Raw genomic sequence first — 19,897 nt, forward strand, 5'->3', positions numbered from 1 at the left:
ATGTAAATGGAATCACAGCATGCCATCTTTTGAGAGTGGCATTGTCCACACAGCACAGCCCCTGAGCTCCATCCAGGCTGAGTCCAGGATTCATTCCTTTTGGTCTCCTGCTGTCTCTGTTCCTGCCTCAGGAAGAGGCCTTGACCCCTTTCCTCTCCCCCAGGTTCCAGGCTCCATGCAAGCTGGATGCTCTGCTCCAGGCAGCAGGACCCTGAGCTCCCAGGGACCCTTGGGCAGTGATTCCCCTCGACCTGTCTCCACATTCCACAGCCAGCATAGACTCCATTAGGTGAGGACCCAGAGTTGACCCCCACGGACCCCCACGTTTCTGATGGGGAGCAGAAGCACAGAGACGATGTCGTTTTTTAATAATCTATTTTGTGTATTTGTGGTTATGTTGAGCCTTCGCTGCTGCTGGCGGGCCTGCTCTAGTTGCGGCCAGCACGGCCACTCTTCATCGGGGCGCGGCGGCTTCTCTCTGCGGCGGCTTCTCTCTGCGGCGGCTTCTCTCTGCGGCGGCTTCTCTCTGCGGCGGCTTCTCTCTGCGGCGGCTTCTCTCTGCGGCGGCTTCTCTCGCTGCGGCTTCTCTGCAGCGGCTTCTCTTGCTGGGGAGGGCAGGCTCTAGGCGCTCTGGCTTCAGTCGTTGTGGTGCGCGGGCTCAGCTGCTCTGTAGCATGTGGTATCTTCCCAGACCAGGGATCGAACCCGTGTCCCCCTGCATTGGCAGGCAGACCCTTATCCACTGTGCCACCAGGGAAGTCCCCGTCATTTGCCTTGAACCTGGCTGTGAGCAGAGGCACCCTGCACGCTGGACACCCAGCCCCACCACGCCCACAGACCACCACGCCAGCCCACTCCCCATGCAGGATGCTCTGTTTCCATCCCCAGGATAGTCCAGGATGAAAGACCTCTGGCCAGAGGAGGCATCCACACTGAGACTTGAGCCAGGAGAGGGAGACAGTCCAACCTGATCAGGAGCAGAGCAGCTGCGGCACCCAGTGCCTCGGTGAGTTGGGGATTCCACTTCCTGGCCATTCATCCCAACTCTGGCTGGGTAAACCTGAGCCGGTCACAGTGGAGCTCACCCAGGACCATTGCACAGAGAGGACAGGAAGCCACGTTCTTACAAGCAGAGATGCTTGCGCAGCTTGCACACGTGTGCATGGACTTGCATGTATGTTGAGACACAGTCCACTGCTTACCAATGTAGAGAGGAGTGTGGGGGCTTCCGGAGACCTCAGCCATGGAGGGTGAGAGGCTGAATCTCCGGAAGACAGGGAACGGCAAACAAAGGGTGGTCGTGAAGAGGCTGAGTGACCGGTTCAAGGGCCAGACTTGTTCAGTTGCTAAATCGTGTCCGACTCTTTGCGACCCAATAGACTGCAGCACACCAGGGTTCCCTGTCCTGCACTATCTCCCGAAGTTTGCTCAAATTCATGTCCATCAGTGATGCTATCTAACCGACTCATTCTCTGCCACCCTCTTCTCCTTTTGCCTTCATTCCTTCCTGGCAGCAGGGTCTTTTCCAGTGAGTCGGAAGGATTCACTGGAAGGACTGATGCTGAAGTTCTAATACTTTGGCCACCTGATGGGAAGAGCTGGCTCATTGGAAAAGGGCCAGGATGTGTGAGTTCAAATCCCAGCTCCACCACTTTGCAGCTGCCTTACCATGGGAAACAGTTTCCCCATCAATAGAACGTCTATGATCATACTCACAAAGGACCACGTGAGGATTCAGTGAGATAATTTAATTTCAGAAAGGCAGGATCCACATGTCCCGGAAGGGAACAGGGCATGGACCTGGCCTCAGTCACACCCAACTTTGTCGGGCTCCATTGCCAGTGCTCTTTCTTTCTCTATCTCGGTGTTCCCATCGTACTTTATACATTTTCATGTTTCCTCCCAGTCTTAGAAGCAGTTCAGTTCAGTCGCTCAGTCGTGTCCGACTATTTGTGACCCCATGAACCACAGCATGCCAGGCCTCCCTCTCCATCACCAACTCCCACAGTCCACCCAAACCCATGTCCATTGAGTCAGTGGTGCCATCCAACAATCTCATCCTCTGTCGTCCCCTTCTCCTCCTGCCTTCAATCTTGCCCAGCATCAGGGTCTTTTCAAATGAGTCAGCTCTTCACATCAGGTGGCCAAAGAATTGGAGTTTCAGCTTCAACATCAGTCCCTCCAATGAACACCCAGGACTGATCTCCTTAGGATGGACTGGTTGGATCTCCTTGCAATCCAAGGGACTCTCAAGAGTCTTCTCCAACACCACAGTTCAAAAGCATCAATTCTTCGGCGCTCAGCTTTCTTTATGGATGGAGAGTCCAACTCTCCATCCATACATGACCACTGGAAAAACCATAGCCTTGACTAGACGGACCTTTGTTGGCAAAGTAATGTCTCTGATTTTGAATATGCCATCTAGGTTGGTTATAACTTTCCTTCTAAGGAGAAAGTGTCTTTTAATTGCATGGCTGCAATCACCATCTGCAGTGGTTTTGGAGCCCAGAAAAATATAGTCAGCCACTGTTTCCACCGTTTCCCCATCTATTTGCCATGAAGTGATGGGACCAGATGCCATGATCTTCATTTTCTGAATGTTGAGCTATGAGCCAACTTTTTCACTCTCCTCTTTCACCTTCATCAAGAGGCTCTTTAGTTCTTCTTCACTTTCTGCCATAAGGGTGGTGTCATCTGCATATCTGAGGTTATTGATATTTCTCCCAGCAATCTTGATTCCAGCTTGTGCTTCTTCCAGCCCAGCGTTTCTCATGATGTAGCTTGTATATAAGTTAAATAAGCAGGGTGACAATATACAGCCTTGACGTACACCTTTTCCTATTTGGAACCAGTCTGTTGTTCCATGTCCAGTTCTAACTGTTGCTTCCTGACCTGCATACAGGTTTCTCAAGAGGCAGGTCAGGTAGTGTGGTATTCCCATCTCTTTCAGAATTTTCCACAGTTGATTGTGATCCACACAGTCAAAGGCTTTGGCATAGTCAATAAAGCAGAAATAAATGTTTTTCTGGAACTCTCTTGCTTTTTCCATGATCCAGCGGATGTTGGCAATTTGATCTCTGCCTGTTCTAAAACCAGCTTAAACATCTGGAAGTTCACGGTTCACATATTGCTGAAGCCTGGCTTGGAGAATTTGGGGCATTACTTTACTAGCATGTGAGATGAGTGCAATTGTGTGGTAGTTTGAGCATTCTTTGGCATTGCCTTTCTTTGGGATTGGAATGAAAACTGACCTTTTCCAGTCCTGTGGCCACTGCTGAGTTTTCCAAATTAGCTGGCATATTGAGTGCAGCACTTTCATAGCATCATCTGTCAGGATTTGAAATAGCTCAACTGGAATTCCATCACCTCCACTAGCTTTGTTCGTAGTGATGCTTTCTAAGGCCCACTTGACTTCACATTCCAAGATGTCTGGCTCTAGGTGAGCAATCACACCATCGTGATTATCTGTGTCATGAAGATCTTTTTTGTATAGTTCTGTGTATCCTTGCCACCTCTTCTTAATATCTTCTGCTTCTGTTAGGCCCTACCATTTCTGTCCTTTATTGAGCCTATCTTTGCCTGAAATGGTCCCTTGGTATCTCTAATTATCTTGAATAGATCTGAAGTTGAACAGTTCTATGAAGACCTACAAGACCTTCTAGAACTAACACCCAAAAAAGATGTCCTTTTCATTATAGGGGACCGGAATGCAAAAGTAGGAAGTCAAGAGTAACAGGTAAATTTGGCCTTGGAGTACAGAATGAAGCAGGGCAAAAGCTAATAGAGCTCTGCCAAGAGAACGCACTGGTCATAGCAAACACCCTCTTCCAACAACACAGGAGAAGCCTCTACACATGGACATCAGCAGATGGTCAACACCCATATCATCAGACTGATTACATTCTTTGCAGCGAAAGATGGAGAAGCTCTATACAGTCAGCAAAAACAAGACCAGGAGCTGACTGTGGTTCAGATCATGAACTCCTTATTGCCAAATTCAGTCTTAGAATCAGCTGGGATTTAAAAAAAATACTCACTGTTTGATGAAAATGCCTGTATAGAACCTGGCCAACTCCTTTCCGACTCTCCAGCCTTTGAGATGACTGAGACCCAGAGAAGCCAAGGAAACTGCCTAAAGCCACACAGCCTGTAAGTGGTGGAAAACGGAAGTTGGACCCAGGCAGGCTGGCTCCAGCATCTGAGCCCTTGGCCACACCCCTGGATGGCCTCATTTATACATGAAATTCTTGATTCATTCACCCAACACTGTTTTGAGTTCATAATAACATGTTGGGTACCGGTCTGGGCATGGAGGATACAAAGGTGAATAAGACCTAGTCTCTGACCTCAAGGTACAGCAAGGGGCAGAGACTGCTAAAGAGTCATCTAGTGGTCACGAGAAAAAACCTTGACCTTCTGCATGAGGTCCGGGATTGAAGTGGGCAGTCAGGGATGACTCCCTGGAGGAGGTGTGACTGAGCTGAACCTTGCAGATGAGTTGAAGTTTGCCCGAGAGAGATCTGAGGGAAGGGCACTCCTGGCAGAAGGAACAGCATGTGCAAACACACAGATGGAGAACATGAAATAAAGTGGGGTCATCACTGCGCAATTAACTTACGGAAAATTCAGCTTGGCAAACAACTTTTACATTTTTTTTAAAAGAGAAAAAATTGGCTAAGCGCGCGATGGGAGCAAGGAACCCACAGCTGGGCTGTTGGTCTAACTCCCACAGGCATGCAGAGCTTGGGCCTCTGCTGACGGTGGACTTAATTGGTGGGAACCTCTGAGGGCTGACAGTTTGAGTCTGTGGTGGGGGGTGGGGCAGGGACTGGGTGAGGCCTCCCAAGACATTTCAAAGACTGTAGCCTTTACTCTGGGGACCATGGGAGTCATTGATGGTTTCTCTCTGATGGCTCAGATGGTAAAGAATCTGCCTGCAATGCAGGAGACCTGGGTTCTGTCCGTGGGTCAGGAAGATCTCCTGGAGAAGGAAATGGCAACCCACTCCTGTATTCTTGCCTGGGAAATCCCACGGATGGAGGAGCCTGGCGGATTACAGTCCATGAAGTTGCAAAGAGTGGGACGTGACTGAGCGACTAACACTTTCACTTTCACCAGAGAAGTTGAGAGTGGACTTTAACTCTGTGGCCATTTGGCCAGCCACTCAGCAGGCAGCCGTTGCAGTCTGTACCATACTGTCCCCTAGTGGAGATCTCTAAGGGTGTCACTGGTGAGAGTTTGGGCCACTAGTTGGACCAAGCCTGATGACATAAATGTGCGTTGACCCCACTCTGTGCAGAAGCAGCCAAGATTCAAGAGTCTTCCTACTTGTCCAGGAAGGGCAGGGCCAGCCCCCCGCCATCCACACAGGTTCTCAGGCCTCGGCTAAGGGACATGCCGCCGTCACTAGAGGGCGGAGTCCTGCCGCTGAACCGGCATCCTCAGAGCCGAGGGCCTTCAGCAGGTTCCCTGGGCAGCAGCTCCCTTTTCTGGAAGCTGCAGCGGAACTACCTGGGCTTGTCCTTCAGTCACTCAGTCCTGTCCGACTCTTTGCGACCCCATGGACTGCAGCACGCCAGCCTTCCCTGTCCTCACTGTCTCCGGGAGTTTATTCAAACTCATGTCCATTGAGTTGGTGATCCCATCCACCCATTTCATCCTCTGCCCTCCCCTTCTCCTCCTGTCCTCAATCCTTCCCAGCATCAGGGTCTTTCCCAGTATGTGGGCTCAACAGAGTAACAGAAACATCTAGAGAACCTGCTGGGGGGCCCTGTGTCTTCCTAAACAGCTACACAGCTACCTCCCTACACAGCTCCCACCAAGCGGTGGGGAACCCCCCCTCCTCTAGGAGCACCCCTCCACCTGCCTCCATCTTTGGGGTGCTCACTCTGGGGGAAGCTGGCCCCCCTGCTGGCCCACACCGAAGGCCTGCTTGGACAGAAATGGAGCCCCCACTAGACAGCCGGCACCGACCTCTCGACCTGATCAAACTTTCAGGGGACTCCGGCTCTGGCTGAAGCCCCCAAAGAGCTCAGACTCCCAGCTCATGAAATTTGTGAGCTCAAGACATGGCTGTAACTTGCCGGAGTAATGGCCACCCCGCCCCGACCCTTGAGAGGGCAGCAGCCCAGGGGTGGTCACTCATCTCCACGGTGACCAGAGCTGGGCAGGGCAAGTGCACGGCCAGGAGCTGGGGTGGAGCCTGCAGGAGCCTTGGAGGAGGGAGAGGCCCTGCCCTGCCAGGAGGGCCCTCAGGGGGAGGATGCCGGCAGAGCATCCCAGGAGCATGGGGGGTGGGGGGGGCGGGGGCGGGGCATGGGGAGCGCCTTGAATGCAAACGAGTCCAAAGTCAGGGGAGGCGGGAGGCAAGGGGAGTGAAAGGGCAGGCCCAGCAGCCTTGGAATCTGTCCTCAGACAGCTCTGAACCTGCACCAGGGGAAGGGCAGGTGGATTTGACTGAAAAACTCTCTGAGGACGGGGGATGGAAGCGGTATGGTGGGAATGGGTGGTGGGGGGGGGGGGGTCAGAGGCCAATGTACCACGAGCAGGTCACATCCCCAAAATCACTGAATCCCTCTTCCCAAGCAGGTGGGCCTGCCTTAGGGTGGGAGGTTCCGCAGACCCCTCCCCTCCCTTCCCCCTCCTCCCTTCCCCCTCCTCCCTTCCCCCTCCTCCCTTCCCCCTCCTCCCTTCCCCCTCCTCCCTTCCCCCTCCTCCCCTCTCCCCCTCCTCTCCAATCCCCCTTCTCCTCTCCCCTTCCTCCCCTCCTCCCCTCTCTCTGGTGCTGTTTCCCTTTCCTGCCCACCAGGCTTCCGGGGGCCGACCCAGCTCCCCAGAACTCTGACCCCATGAAGGAAATGCCCCAGCCTGAAGTGGACTCTGTTCTGGTCACCGGCGGAGGGCATTTCGAGGTACTTTTCCCTGACAGTTGCGGTGGCTAAGCCCACGCTGCACGTCCTGACCAGGCCAGATTTCTGAAGGAACACCCGGACCTCACACACACACACACACACCCCCCACCAGGGCAGTGAGATTACACGGGTGCTGGGCTCAGACAGGCCTTGGCTCCATCCATGTCCATCTGTTTCCAGCCGTGAACCTGGCCGAGTCCCCGACACCCTCTGACCCTCTGCTTCCTCAGCAGCAGCGTGGGGATCACTAAGGCACCTGCTCCACTGGACTGTTGAGGATCCCTGAACCCGGGGCACACAGGCCCTCAAGTGGCACCAGCCAGCCCCATCGTGTAAAGAAGTGAAGTCGCTCAGCCATTGCGATCACATGGACTGTAGCCTACCAGGCTCCTCTGTCCATGGAATTCTCCAGGCAAGAATACTGGAGTGGGTTGCCATTTCCTTCTCCAGGGGATCTTCCCGACCCAGGGACCAAACCCAGGTCTCCTGCACTGCAGGCAGACGCTTTACCATCTGATCTACCAGGGAAGCCCCAGAGTGTAAGAATTGTTTAAAATGTCTCTGTGCTAGGGGAGAGGGGAGAAGGAAAGGGGGCCGGGCACCCATGAGAAAGAGAGACTCTGTGTGTATGTGAGTGCGTGTGTGTGTGTTTGTGTGTGTGTGTGTGAGCCCCCCATGGACCACAGATTAGACTTGCTTTGTCTGCACACGCCCATGACTCTGTGTCCAGTCCCCAGTCCCTGGAAGCCTCTGGAAGCCTGCAGATGGATGGCCCAGAGTGTGCTCTGGTTCAGGCTGTGCCGGGCCTCCCGTAATAAAGACCTGTTTCTTCCTGGCCGCACGCTTGGCCTGGAGACTGAGGGCTCAGTGGGCAATTCTGAGCTCCTGCCTGCCCACCCTGGACACACTCGGGCCTTCTGTTCGCCCCACGCCCTCCTGTGGGATGCTCACAATGCGGCCCTGTTCTCCCCTCTGCCAGCCGCCCCGGGAGGAGTCCGTGCCAGCTGCGGAGAGGCTGCCTTCGGTGGTTTCCAGGAAGACATGTGCGCTGTGTGTGGCCGGGGACGGGGGCACCTCCTCGCTGGCGGCCCTTAGAATTAGGGGTGATTTGTTAGGAGCAAAACCCGTGTTCATCAGGCAGGGCTGCTGTTCACTCGCTTGAGAGCGGGCTTCCCCTCTGAGCCTGCAGAGCGCTGAGTCCCCTCCGGCGCTGGGCCCTTGTGTGGGCTGCTTCTCTCTGGTCTTCCTGGGGCTCCTCCTCCTCGCCTGGAAGCCCGAGCTTAAGTGATTCCTCCTTGAGCTGGGATCTGCCATCACTGACCACTATCTTTCAGCCCTGTTTGATTTTCCACGTGTATTTAGCATCTATCTTGTCCCTTGAGAGGGTAAGCTTCATGGATCAAAGTGCTGTCTTTTTCATGCCTAGTCCCCAAAGCCCAGCACAGTGCCTGGAAGGCCACAGCTGAACCTAAAATATGACACGAAGAACTTATCTACAAAACAGAGGGCTTCCCTGGTGGCTCAGACAGTAAAGAATCTGCCTGCGATGCAGGAGACCTGGGTTCAGTCCCTGGGTCAGGAAGATCCCCTGGAGAAGGGAATGGCAACCCACTCCAGTATTCTTGCCTGGAGGATTCTATGGACAGAGGAGCCTGGCGGGCTACAGTCCATGGGGTCCAAAGAGTCAGACACGACTCAGTGACTAACGCTTTCACTTTTCATGAAACAGACACACACTCACAGACGTAGAGAGCAGACGTGTGGCCACCAAGAGGGAGGGGGATTGGGGAGGAACGGAGTGGGAGCTGGGGTTAGCAGGTGCAAACTGGTGCGTATAGAATGGATAAGCAAGAGGTCCTACTGTGGAGTACAGGCAACTTGATTCACTATCCTGTAGTAAACCATAATGGAAAAGAATATGAAAAAGAATACATATATATATTTGTATAACTGAATCACTCTGCAGTACAGCAGGAATTAACGCACATTGAATCAACTATTGTTGTTGTTCCAGTAAGTCATGTTCGACTCTTTGCCGCCCCACGGACTGCAGGATGCCAGACTTCCCTGTTGTTCACTGTCTCCTGGAGTTTGCTGAAATTCATGTCCATTGAGTCAGTAATACCATCCAACCATCTCATCCTCTGTCGCCCCTCTTCTCCTCCTGCCCACAGTCTTTCCCAGCATCAGAGTCTTTTCCAGTAAGTCAGCTTTTTGCATCAGGCGGCCAAAGTATTGAAGATTCAGCTTCACCAGTCTTTCCAAACTATCCTTCAATAAAATTTTTAAAAAGAAGGCCGCAATCAAGATTTGCTAGGTAAACCAATGAATAAACCAACTGCCCTATTGAGAAATCAACCTGTGAGTCAGGGAGTCCATGAGTCAATGGATCAATTACTTGGTTCACGAGATAAGGGCGGGTGCACAGGCAGAAATCCTTACCTAATATGTCTATCTTAAATCATCTAATCCTTACCTAATATGTCTATCTTAAATCATCTGATCTTCCCCCACTAGCTTCTAAGCCCTTCCAGGGCAGTGGTGGGCCAAGGGGATGCAGAGATGGAGCTAAAGCCCAGAGTGAAGGAGACAGGCAGGAAAGAGGCCAGTGCTCCCATGAAGAGGGACCTGGGACAGACTCTCTTGGGCAGAACTGGTCAGGGAAGGCTCCCTGTGGGTGGAGTCCCAAGAAAGCAACTGCCAGGCCACAGGGAGTGGAAGGCGCGTGAGCAGCCCTCTGAGGGGATGTGGGCCTAGCCTGGGGCTCTGAGGACTGCTGCAGGAATGGGATCTGGGTTTCCTCTGCACAGTCTCGAGAGCCAGGGTTGGGGTGCAAGCCCAGGAGGATCGATCATTTCAGTTCAGGGGAACATGTCCCAGGGCAGAGCCATGCAAAGATGGAATTGTTGCCAATATCATGGCTCACTGTGCACCAATGCCAAACAGAGATACAGAGACAGAGTCGTGGAGGAGAAGGAAGGAGAGGCTTTATTACTTTGCCATACAAAGGGGAAACACGAGGGCTAGCGCCTCAAGATGGCAATCCCCTCCAGTATCCCTGACCCACGGACAGAGGAGCCGGGTGGCGGCAAAAGGCCGCACACAACTGAAGCAACTTAGTGTGCAGAGCCTCGGGCCTGTGCGCCCTTGCCTGGTGATTAGGGAGAAGTCAGGTGGGCTTCCCTGGTGGCTCAGATGGTAAAGACGCTGCCTGCAATACAGGAAACCCAGGTTCAATCCCTGAGTCAGGAAAATCCCCTGGACGAGGGAATGGTAACCCACTCCAGTATTCTTGCCTGGAGAATCCCATGGACAGAGGAGCTTGGCGGGCTACAGTCCATGGGGTTGCAAAGAGTCAGACACCTGTGAGCGACTAAGCACACACATATAGTCAGGGAGGTTCAGTTCAGTTCAGTCGCTCAGTCGTGTCCGACTCTTTGCGACCCCATGAATCGCAGCACGCCAGGCCTCCCTGTCCATCACCAACTCCCGGAGTTCACTCAGACTCACGTCCATCGAGTCTGTGATGCCATCCAGCCGTCTCATCCTCCGTTATCCCCTTCTCCTCCTGCCCCCAATCCCTCCCAGCATCAGAGTCTTTTCCAATGAGTCAACTCTTCGCATGAGGTGTCCAAAGTACTGGAGTTTCAGCTTTAGCATCATTCCTTCCAAAGAAACCCCAGGGCTGATCTCCTTCAGAATGCACTGGTTGGATCTCCTTGCAGTCCAAGGGACTCTCAAGAGTCTTCTCCAACACCATAGTTCAAAAGCATCAATTCTTTGGCCATGGCCATCATACATGACTACAGGAAAAACCATAGCCTTGACTAGGCGGACCTTTGTTGGCAAAGCAATGTCTCTGCTTTTGAATATGCTATCTAGGTTGCTCATAGCTTTTCTTCCAATGAGTAAGCGTCTTTTAATTTCATGGCTGCAATAAACATCTGCAGTGCTTTTGGAGCCCAAAAGAATAAAGTCTGACACTATTTCCACTGTTTCCCAATCTATTTCCCATGAAGTGATGGGACCAGATGCCATGATCTTCATTTTCTGAATGTTGAGCTTTAAGCCAACGTTTTCACTCTCCTCTATTACTTTCATCAAGAGGCTGTTTAGTTCCTCTTCACTTTCTGCCATAAGGGTGGTGTCATCTGCATATCTGAGGTTATTGATATTTCTCCCGGCAATCTTGATTCCAGCTTGTGTTTCTTCCAGCCCAGCATTTCTCATGATGTACTCTGCATATAAGTTAAATAAGCAGGGTGACAATATACAGCCTTGATGTACTCCTTTTCCTATTTGGAACCAGTCTGTTGTTCCATGTCCAGTTCTAACTGTGGCTTCCTGACCTGCATACAGATTTCTCAAGAGGCAGGTCAGGTGGTCTGGTATTCCCATCTCTCTCAGAATTTTCCACAGTTGATTGTGATCCACACAGTCAAAGGCTTTGGCATAGTCAATAAAGCAGAAATAGAAGTTTTTCTGGAACTCTCTTGCTTTTTCCATGATCCAGCAGATGTTGGCAATTTGATCTCTGGTTCCTCTGCCTTTTCTAAAACCAGCTTGAACATCAGGAACTTCACGGTTCACGTATTGCTGAAGCCTGGCTTGGAGAATTTTAGGCATTACTTTACTAGCATGTGAGATGAGTGCAATTGTGCGGTAGTTTGAGCATTCTTTGGCATTGCCTTTCTTTGGGATTGGAATGAAAACTGACATTTTCCAGTCCTGTGGCCACTGCTGAGTTTTCCAAATGTGCTGGCATATTGAGTGCAGCACTTTCACAGCATCATCTTTCAGGATTTGAAATAACTCAGTAGGAATTCCATCACCTCCACTAGCTTTGTTCGTAGTGATGCTTTCTAAGGCCCACTTGACTTCACATTCCAAGATGTCTGGCTCTAGGCGAGCAATCACACCATCGTGATTATCTGGGTTATGAAGATCTTTTTTGTACTGTTCTTCTGTGTATTCTTGCCACCTCTTCTTAATATCTTCTGCTTGTGTTAGGTCCATATCATTTCTGTCCTTTATCGAGCCCATCTTTGCATGAAATGTTCCCTTGGTATCTCTCATTTTGTTGAAGAGATCTCTAGTCTTTCCCATTCTGTTGTTTTCCTCTATTTCTTTGCATTGATCGCTGAAGAAGGCTTTCTTATCTCTTCTTGCTTTTCTTTGGAACTCTGCATTTAGATGCTTATATCTTTCCTTTTCTCCTTGGCTTTTCGCCTCTCTTCTTTTCACAGCCATTTGTAAGGCCTCCTCAGACAGCCATTTTGCTTTTTTGCATTTCTTTTCCATGGGGATGGTCTTGATCCCTGTCTCCTATACAATGTCACAACCTCTGTCCATAGTTCATGAGGCACTCTGTCTAGCAGATCTAGGCCCTTAAATCTATTTCTCACTTCCACTGTATAATCATAAGGGATTTGATTGAGGTCATACCTGAATGGTCTAGTGGTTTTCTCTACTTTCTTCCATTTAAGTCTGAATTTGGCAATAAGGAGTTCATGATCTGAGTTCACGACTTCCCTGGTGGCTCAGACAGTAAAGCGTCTGCCTACAATTCGGGAGATAAGGGTTCAGTCCCTGGGTCGGAAAGATCTCCTGGAGAAGGGAATGGAAACCCACTCCAGTGTTCTTGCCACCCTCCAAAAAAAAGGGCCTCAAAGAAATACAGGCAGAGAAGGTATTCATCAGGTAATATCCATATACTGCTAATATAAATATGCATACAGATGATCATCACAGTGTCTTTTTATTTTAATAATGAAAAGCATCATTAGTGTTGTTTAGTTGCTAAGTCATATCTGACTCTTTGTGACCCCATAGACTGTTGCCCGCCAGGCTCCTCTGTCCATGGAATTTCCCAGGCAAGAGTACTGGATTGGGTTGCCATGTGCTTCTCCAGTGGATTTTCTGACCCAGGGATGGAATGAATCTGTATCTCCTGCATTGGCAGGTGGATTCTTTTCCAACTGAGCTATCAGGGAAGCCCTCCATAAAGAAGGCTGAGGGCCAAAGAATTGATGCTTTCCAACTGTGGTGCAGGAGGAAACTCTTGAGTGTCCCTTAGACTACAAGGAGATCAAACCAGTCAATCTTAAAGGAAATCCACCCTGAATATTCATTGGGAGGACTGTTGCTGAAGCTGAAGCTCTAATATTTTGGCCACATGATGCGAAGAGCTGACTCATTGGAAAAGACCCCAATGCTGGGAAAGATGGAAGGCGGGAGAAGAGGGCAACAGAGGATGAGATGGTTGGATGGCTTTACTGACTCAATGGACATGAGTTTGAGCAAACTCTGGGTGACAGTGAAGGACAGGGAAGCCTGGGGTGCTGTAGTTCATGGGGTTGCAAAGAGTTGGACACGTTGTAGGACTGAAAAACAACAGCCATAATCTGCATATCTGAGATTGTTGATATTTCTCTCTCACCTGTAAGAATGCTCAATGCAATGTTATTTGTAACAGAGAGAAAAATTGGAGACAGCCTGGAAGTTCATTTATATGTTTACTTTCTGGCTCCCTGTAAGCTGAGCTCCAAGAGGATAGGAACTTGTCTATCCTCTTCACTGCTCTATCTGCCAGATCTAGTGGGTAAATCAAATACAGGACACATTTTTCTTGTATTTTTTAATAACAAGAATGGGGAGAGTCTAGAGAAATGCAAGAGATACATCAATGTTGACAGTAACTGTTTCTGGGAGATGGAACTAAAGGTAATGTTTATTTTCCTCTGTGTTGTACTATCTATAAAAAATGTATTATGCTTCGAGTGTGAAAATTTTTCAAGAGAAAAATAGAATGACATCAGGGTAAAAAAGAAAGAGAGAGAGAGGGAGGGAGCTTGATTTGCTGAACTCTGAGAATGGATTTTTAAAGGCAAACTGAATCATGTAAGACTATCAGAAGGTCCCCAGTGGCAGCCTTTTTCCATCTGGCTATGATGACACAGGAACAGCCCAACTCTGCAGAGTGGGAAAAGAAATAAATTCCAGTTTTGTGGTGGCCAGCCCTACAGCCACCCCCTCCTCTCAGGGTGGCTTTTCCATAACCTTCTTTGGGTGCAGACTTGACATTTATCTGTGCAAACAAGGCATCCAGGCTCTTTGGGTGTTCCCAAGCACTTCTGCTCAAGGAAGATAACAAAACACAGATAACTCCACTGACAGGACTCTGCCTTTGAATTTGTCTTCCAGAACAAGCAAGCTCTCTCACTGCTGGGGAGAAACAAGCCTGTTTTGAATTGTTTAAGACTGTGAGATGGTCCTCTCCGGTTCCTCCATGACCAAAGGGAGTTAGCCTTCACTGCAGGGCTGCTCTACAGAATGGTGGCCACCCACTGGAAATCATCATCACCGTTTATCACCGGGAAGGTAACTCTTTGACACTGTATATGTGAAGCAAGACAGGGAAACCCCTTGTTGGGGGCATTATGTGGGGAATTCAAGGGTCATGTTAGGGGCAGTGCCAAGGACTGAATAGTGTTCCCCCAAAATCCATATTGAGAGCCCCTTGGACAGTGAGGAGATCAAACCAGTCAATGCTAAAGGGAATCAACACTGAATAGTCATTGGAAGGGCTGATGCTGAAGCTGAAGCTCCAATACTTTGGCCACCTCATGTGAAGAGCCAACTCATTGGAAAAGACCCTGATGCTGAGAAAAATTGAGGGCAGGAAGAGAAGGGGATGACAGAGGATGAGACGGTTGGATGGCATCGTGACTCAATGGTCATGAGTTTGAGCAAACTCCAGGAGATGGTGAAGGACAGGGAAGCCTGGCTTGCTGAAGTTCATGGGGTCACAAAGAGTCGGACATGGCTTAGTAACCAAATAACAAACCCACGTGTTGGAGACCTAGCCCCCGTACACCAGAATGTGACTGTATTGGGAAATGTGCCTTTAAGGAGGTGATCAAGTTAAGATGAGGTCACTGAGCTGGGCCCTAAATCCACCAGGTCTGGTGTCCTCATGAAAAGGCCAGATCAGGACGCAGATGTACACAGAGAAGGTGACGTGGACACCAAGGAGAAGACAGCCATTGCAAGCCAAGCAGAGAGGCTGCAGGAGACCAAGCCGCCCTCGCCCTGACCTCGGACTTCCAGCCTCCAGAACTCCGAGAACATAGGTTCCTCTGCATGAGCTCCGCCTCTGGCCCTCTGTTATGGCAGCCCTGTGCCCGTGTCTCAGCTGCTCTGGTGAGAAAGCCGCACTCAGGGGGGCGGAGGGAAGCTCCCAGGGTCCCCTCGACACCAGCAAGTCCAGATTCCAGTCCAGGCGGGCCTGCCCCAAGCCTTCCCACCGGACCTATAGTTTGCCATGATGATCACCGGGTAGTCATTTGTACAAGATTCTAGAGGAAGGAGGCACCCAGGGAAGCCTTCCTAGAGGTGGTGGTGGTGGTGGTGGTTTTGTTGCTAAGTCTTTGTGACCCCATGGACAGTACCCCACCAGGATCCTCTGTCCATGGGGTTCTCCAGCAAGAATACTGGATGGGTTGCCATGCCCTCCTCCAGGGGATCTTCCCGACCCAGGGATCAAATCCAGGTCTCCTGCATTGCGGGCAGATTCTTTACCAGCTGAGCTATGTGAGAAGCCCCTTCCTAGAGGAGGCCGAGCTTAAGCCAGAGCTTGGAGGGGTGGTCAACCCTCACAGGGGAGAGGAGCAGACCACCACCCTCGAGAACAAAACAGGACCTGCCAGTCCCAGGGCTCGACTGCAGGGAGCATGTGCCTGTGTGGGCGTCCTGGCAGCTCCCACCAAGGGATGCACGTGCAGGCATCACCCACCCCGGCAGAGGGCTCCCGGAGTTCTGAATCCTGCTCTGAGGAGTGTGGTGTCAGTAGCTCAGTTGTGTCTGACTCTGTGCGACCCATGGACTGTAGCCCACCCTGGCTTCTCTGTCCATGGGATTCTCCAGCCAAGTATACTGGAGTGGGTTGCCATTTCCTTCTCCAGGGAATCTTCCTGACCCAGGGATCGAACGCGGGTCCCCTGCATTGACAGGTAGGTTCTTTACCATCTGAGCCATGAGGAGGCCCAGTTCAAATCCCAGCCCTCCCTCTTTCTGGCTGTGTGCTCTTGGAGAAGTTACACAACCTCTCTGGAAAAAAAAAAAAATGTTGAAAGTTGTTGGAAGCGAACTTTCTTCCCAGGACACATGTATTCCTCCGCTGAATATTTCTGGAGCACCTTCAAGGTGCCAGGCGCTGCTGTAGGTACTGAGGACAGGGCAGGGAACAGATCTATCACCCTCGCGAAGGACACACGGGAAGCGGGGGAATGCCAGCAGGCGGTCAGGGTGGTCTCTCTGCAGGGGCGCCTGTTGCAGCCAACACAGAAATGAGTAAAAAGCCTTTGGTGCATACCAGCCACAGAGGCCTGCAGGAGTTGAACAGTCTTGGTTATTCCTCAGCTGGTACAACTGGCAAACACTTGTAGCTGGACTCGCCCTGCACAAAGCTAACTACTCTCTGAGTCCGTGTGCATGCTGCTCTGCACCTGGCATTCTCCACCACCTCACCTACAACACCCCCACCCCACCCCCACTCCTGTCGGATGCTGGCATCTCAGAAGGGAGACACAGCGGATAACTTCAGGGACACCAGCCCGGGGTTGCTGAGCCGCCTGACCCCAGAGTTTGGGCCGTAAATTTACAGGGGAAAAAAAAAAGTACAAGACCTTCATGAGGATATAAAATGTGTCCCTATTCCCCTGGGCTTCCCTCATAGCTCAGTTGGTAAAGAATCTGCCTGCAGTGCAGGAGAACTGGGTTTGATTCCTGGGTCGGAAGATCCCCTGAGAAGGAAATGGCAACCCACTCCAGTGTTCTTGCCTGGAGAATGCCATGGACAGAGGAGCCTGGTGGGCTACAGTCCATCGTGTTGCAGAGTTGGACATGACTGAGCAACTAAACCGCCACCGCCACCATTCCCCTGGGGAGGGGGCACAGTTCTTAAGGCACTAGCCTGCTGTGTATTCCCCTTTGCCAAGCAAAGACAAGGCAAAGGAAATAAAGATATTTCCTCCAAGCTGTCTCCCAATTTTTTTTTTTTTTAATTGGCACCGGTGGTCAGGCATCCAAGATTTTGGCAACAGTACCCTGCAGAAGTCTGGGAAGGAGACTAGCAGCAGATGGTGTTGAAGGCGCCGTGCCTGCAGGCCAGTGAGCATCAGCGCTATTATTTCTCATCATCACTCCTGCTCCTGCTGCGGCTTCTCTCCGGCCACCCTGAGGACCACCATCCCAAGGCTCCTCTCCAAAGCCGCCTGCCACTTTCTTGACATCAAATCCAAGGGACAAGCTCTCCTGTTGGCTTAAACCTGAAGTGCTGGTGATCAGAAGGGACCTCAGGAAGGACCCTGCATCTCTCTCACCTTCATAAGCTCCTCGTTCGCCCTGACTTGGTGTCCCTGCTCTTGAGGAAGTGGCTTCCCAGGGAGCTGGCACCCCATGTGGAGGGAGGCTGGGGTGGCCACCCAGCGGGGTCCACTGCACCCTGCTCAGATCCCAGGGCTGGTTCCCCCAGCAGGGTGGCTGCTGCTCGGGGTGCACCCCCTGCAGGTGAGCCATTCCCGCAGCTGGGGCTGGGCAGAGTCCTCTAGGAGCATCTGGTGCCAGCCCCCTCAAGAGGAGGCAGACAGAGGAGCCCACGAGCTCTCTCCAGGTTCTTGCTTTTCGTTCAAAGCCTCCAGCCCATCACCCGGGGATCAAGGTGTGCTCAGGCCTGCTTCTTGCCAGCTTCTAGCCAGCTTCTCGCTCCTTGGAGGAAACCTCCATCAGTGGAAAATCCAGGGTGCGCAGAGCCAGGTGGGACCAGAAGATGAGACCTACTGATTTCAATTCAAGCCCTTTGTCTATTTTTAAATCTTGTTGTTTGGGGACGTGGTTGTTGAGTTGTAGGAGCTCTTTACATAGTCTGGACCTCAACCTCCTATTAGATGTGTGTTCTCCAGATATTTTCTGCCATTCCTCAGGTTGCTTTTCCCTCTGTTGATGGCATTCTTTGATGCATAAAAGTTCTTCATCTTCATTAAATCCAGTGTATCTATTTTTTATTTTTGTCTCCTTGCTTTTGGTGTCATATCTAAGAAATAATTGCCAAATCCAATGTCATAGAGCTTTTCCCAAGTTTTCTTCTGAGCGTTTTACACTTTCAGGCCTTATGTTGAGATCCATTTTTAGTTAGACTTCGTATATGGTATTAGTAAGGGTCCAGCTTAATTCATTTGTATGTGAATAGTCAGTTTCCCCAACACCGTTTCTTAAAATGACTGTCCTTTCCCCTTTAAATGATCTTGACCCTTATTGAAAATATTTGCCCATGTATGAGAGGCTCTGGAGAAGGCAATGGCACCCGACTCCAGTACTCTTGCCTGGAAAATCCTATGGACGGAGGAGCCTGGTGGGCTGTAGTCCATGGGGTCGCACAGAGTCAGACACGACTGAGCGACTTCACTTTCACTTCTCACTTTCATGCATTGGAGAAGGCAATGGCAACCCACTCCAGTGTTCTTGCCTGGAGAATTCCAGGGACAGGGGAGCCTGGTGGGCTGCCGTCTCTGGGGTCGCACAGAGTTGGTCACGACTGAAGTGACTTGGCAGCAGCAGCAGCAGGAGAGGCTTTATTTCTAGGCGCTCTGTTCTCTTGCACTGGTCTACATGCCTGTCTTCAAGCCGTTACCACACTGTTTTGATAACTGTAACTTTATGAAAGTTTTGGAATCAGGAAGGGTGAGACTTCTTTGTTCTCTTTCAAGATTGTTTTCACTATTCAGGGTCCCTTGAGATTCTATATGAATTTTAGGATTTTTTTCTATTTCTACAATAAATGTCATTGGGATTTTTGTGGGGATCCACTGAATCTGTAAATCACTTTAGGTAGCATTGACTTCTTAAAATGTTTATTTACTTGGCTAGTTATTTTTGCCTGCACTGGGTCTTTGTTGCTGCACGGAGGCTTTCTCCCGCTGTGGCAAGTGGGGGCTCCTCTCTAGTTGCCACACGTGGGCTTCTCATTGCAGTGGCTTCTCTTGTTACAGAACACAGGCTCCAGGCACACAGCCTCAGTTACCCCACAGCATGTGGAGTCTTCCCGAAACAGGGGATTGAACCCACGTCCCCTTCATTGGCAGGAGGATTCTTGACCACTGGACTACCAGGCAAGGCCAATATTATCTTTTTTTTTTTTTTTCAGTATTGACATCTTAACAATATTAAAGATAAAATTTTTAAATAGTCCTTAATCAATAGTCCTTAACCTTCCCTGGTGGCTAAGAGGTTAAAGCATCTGCCTTTAATGCAGGAGACCTGGGTTCGATCCCTGGATCAGGAAGATCCCCTGGAGAAGGAAATGGCAACCCACTCCAGTATTCTTGCCTGGAGAATCCGATGGACGGAGGAGCCTGGTGGGCTACAGTCCATGGGGTCACAAAGAGTCGGACACGACTGAGTGACTTAACTAACTTAACTTAATCATGCATCTGTGGTGGGAAAGAGTTTGGCAGTTCCTCAGAAGGTGCGACATAGAATTGCCAGGTGACCCAGCAATTCCACCCCTAGGTATGTACCCGGAAAACTGAAAGCAGGACTCAGATACTTGTATTCCAGTGTTCAGCATTATTGACAACAGTTAAAAAGACGGAAGCAGCCCAGCTGTGCATCCGCATATGAGCAGGTAAATGAAACATGACCTATCCACATGATGGAATATTCAGTTCCGTTCAGTCACTCAGTCGTGTCCAACTCTCTGCGACCCCATGGACTGCAGCACGCCAGGCCTCCCTGTCCATCACCAACTCCCACAGTTTACTCAAACTCATGTCCATTGAGTCGGTGATGCCATCCAGCCATCTCATCCTCTGTCATCCCCTTCTCCTCCTGCCTTCAATCTTTCCCAGCATCAGGGTCTTTTAAAACGAGTCGGCTCTTCACATCAGGTGGCCAAAGTATTGGAGTTTCAGCTTCAGCATCAGTCCTTG

General features: G+C 50.7%; 1 long non-coding RNA gene across 2 annotated transcripts; it reads left to right on the forward strand.

Moving 5' to 3' along the window:
• The first annotated feature begins 6,406 nt into the window (after window positions 1-6,406).
• LOC138442754 (uncharacterized) lies at window positions 6,407-17,954 on the forward strand. Of its 2 annotated transcripts, XR_011257872.1 has the most exons (5): window positions 6,413-6,490; window positions 6,809-6,911; window positions 14,115-14,291; window positions 14,874-15,113; window positions 16,993-17,954. It is a non-coding gene; the product is annotated as an uncharacterized lncRNA (long non-coding RNA). The 2 variants fall into 2 exon arrangements; XR_011257871.1 differs by lacking the exon at window positions 6,809-6,911 and having other exon boundaries at window positions 6,407-6,490.
• The last annotated feature ends 1,943 nt before the right edge of the window (window positions 17,955-19,897 follow it).

Source organism: Ovis canadensis, chromosome 6, assembly GCF_042477335.2.
Source record: "Ovis canadensis isolate MfBH-ARS-UI-01 breed Bighorn chromosome 6, ARS-UI_OviCan_v2, whole genome shotgun sequence".
Classification (NCBI taxonomy): Eukaryota; Metazoa; Chordata; class Mammalia; order Artiodactyla; family Bovidae; genus Ovis; species Ovis canadensis.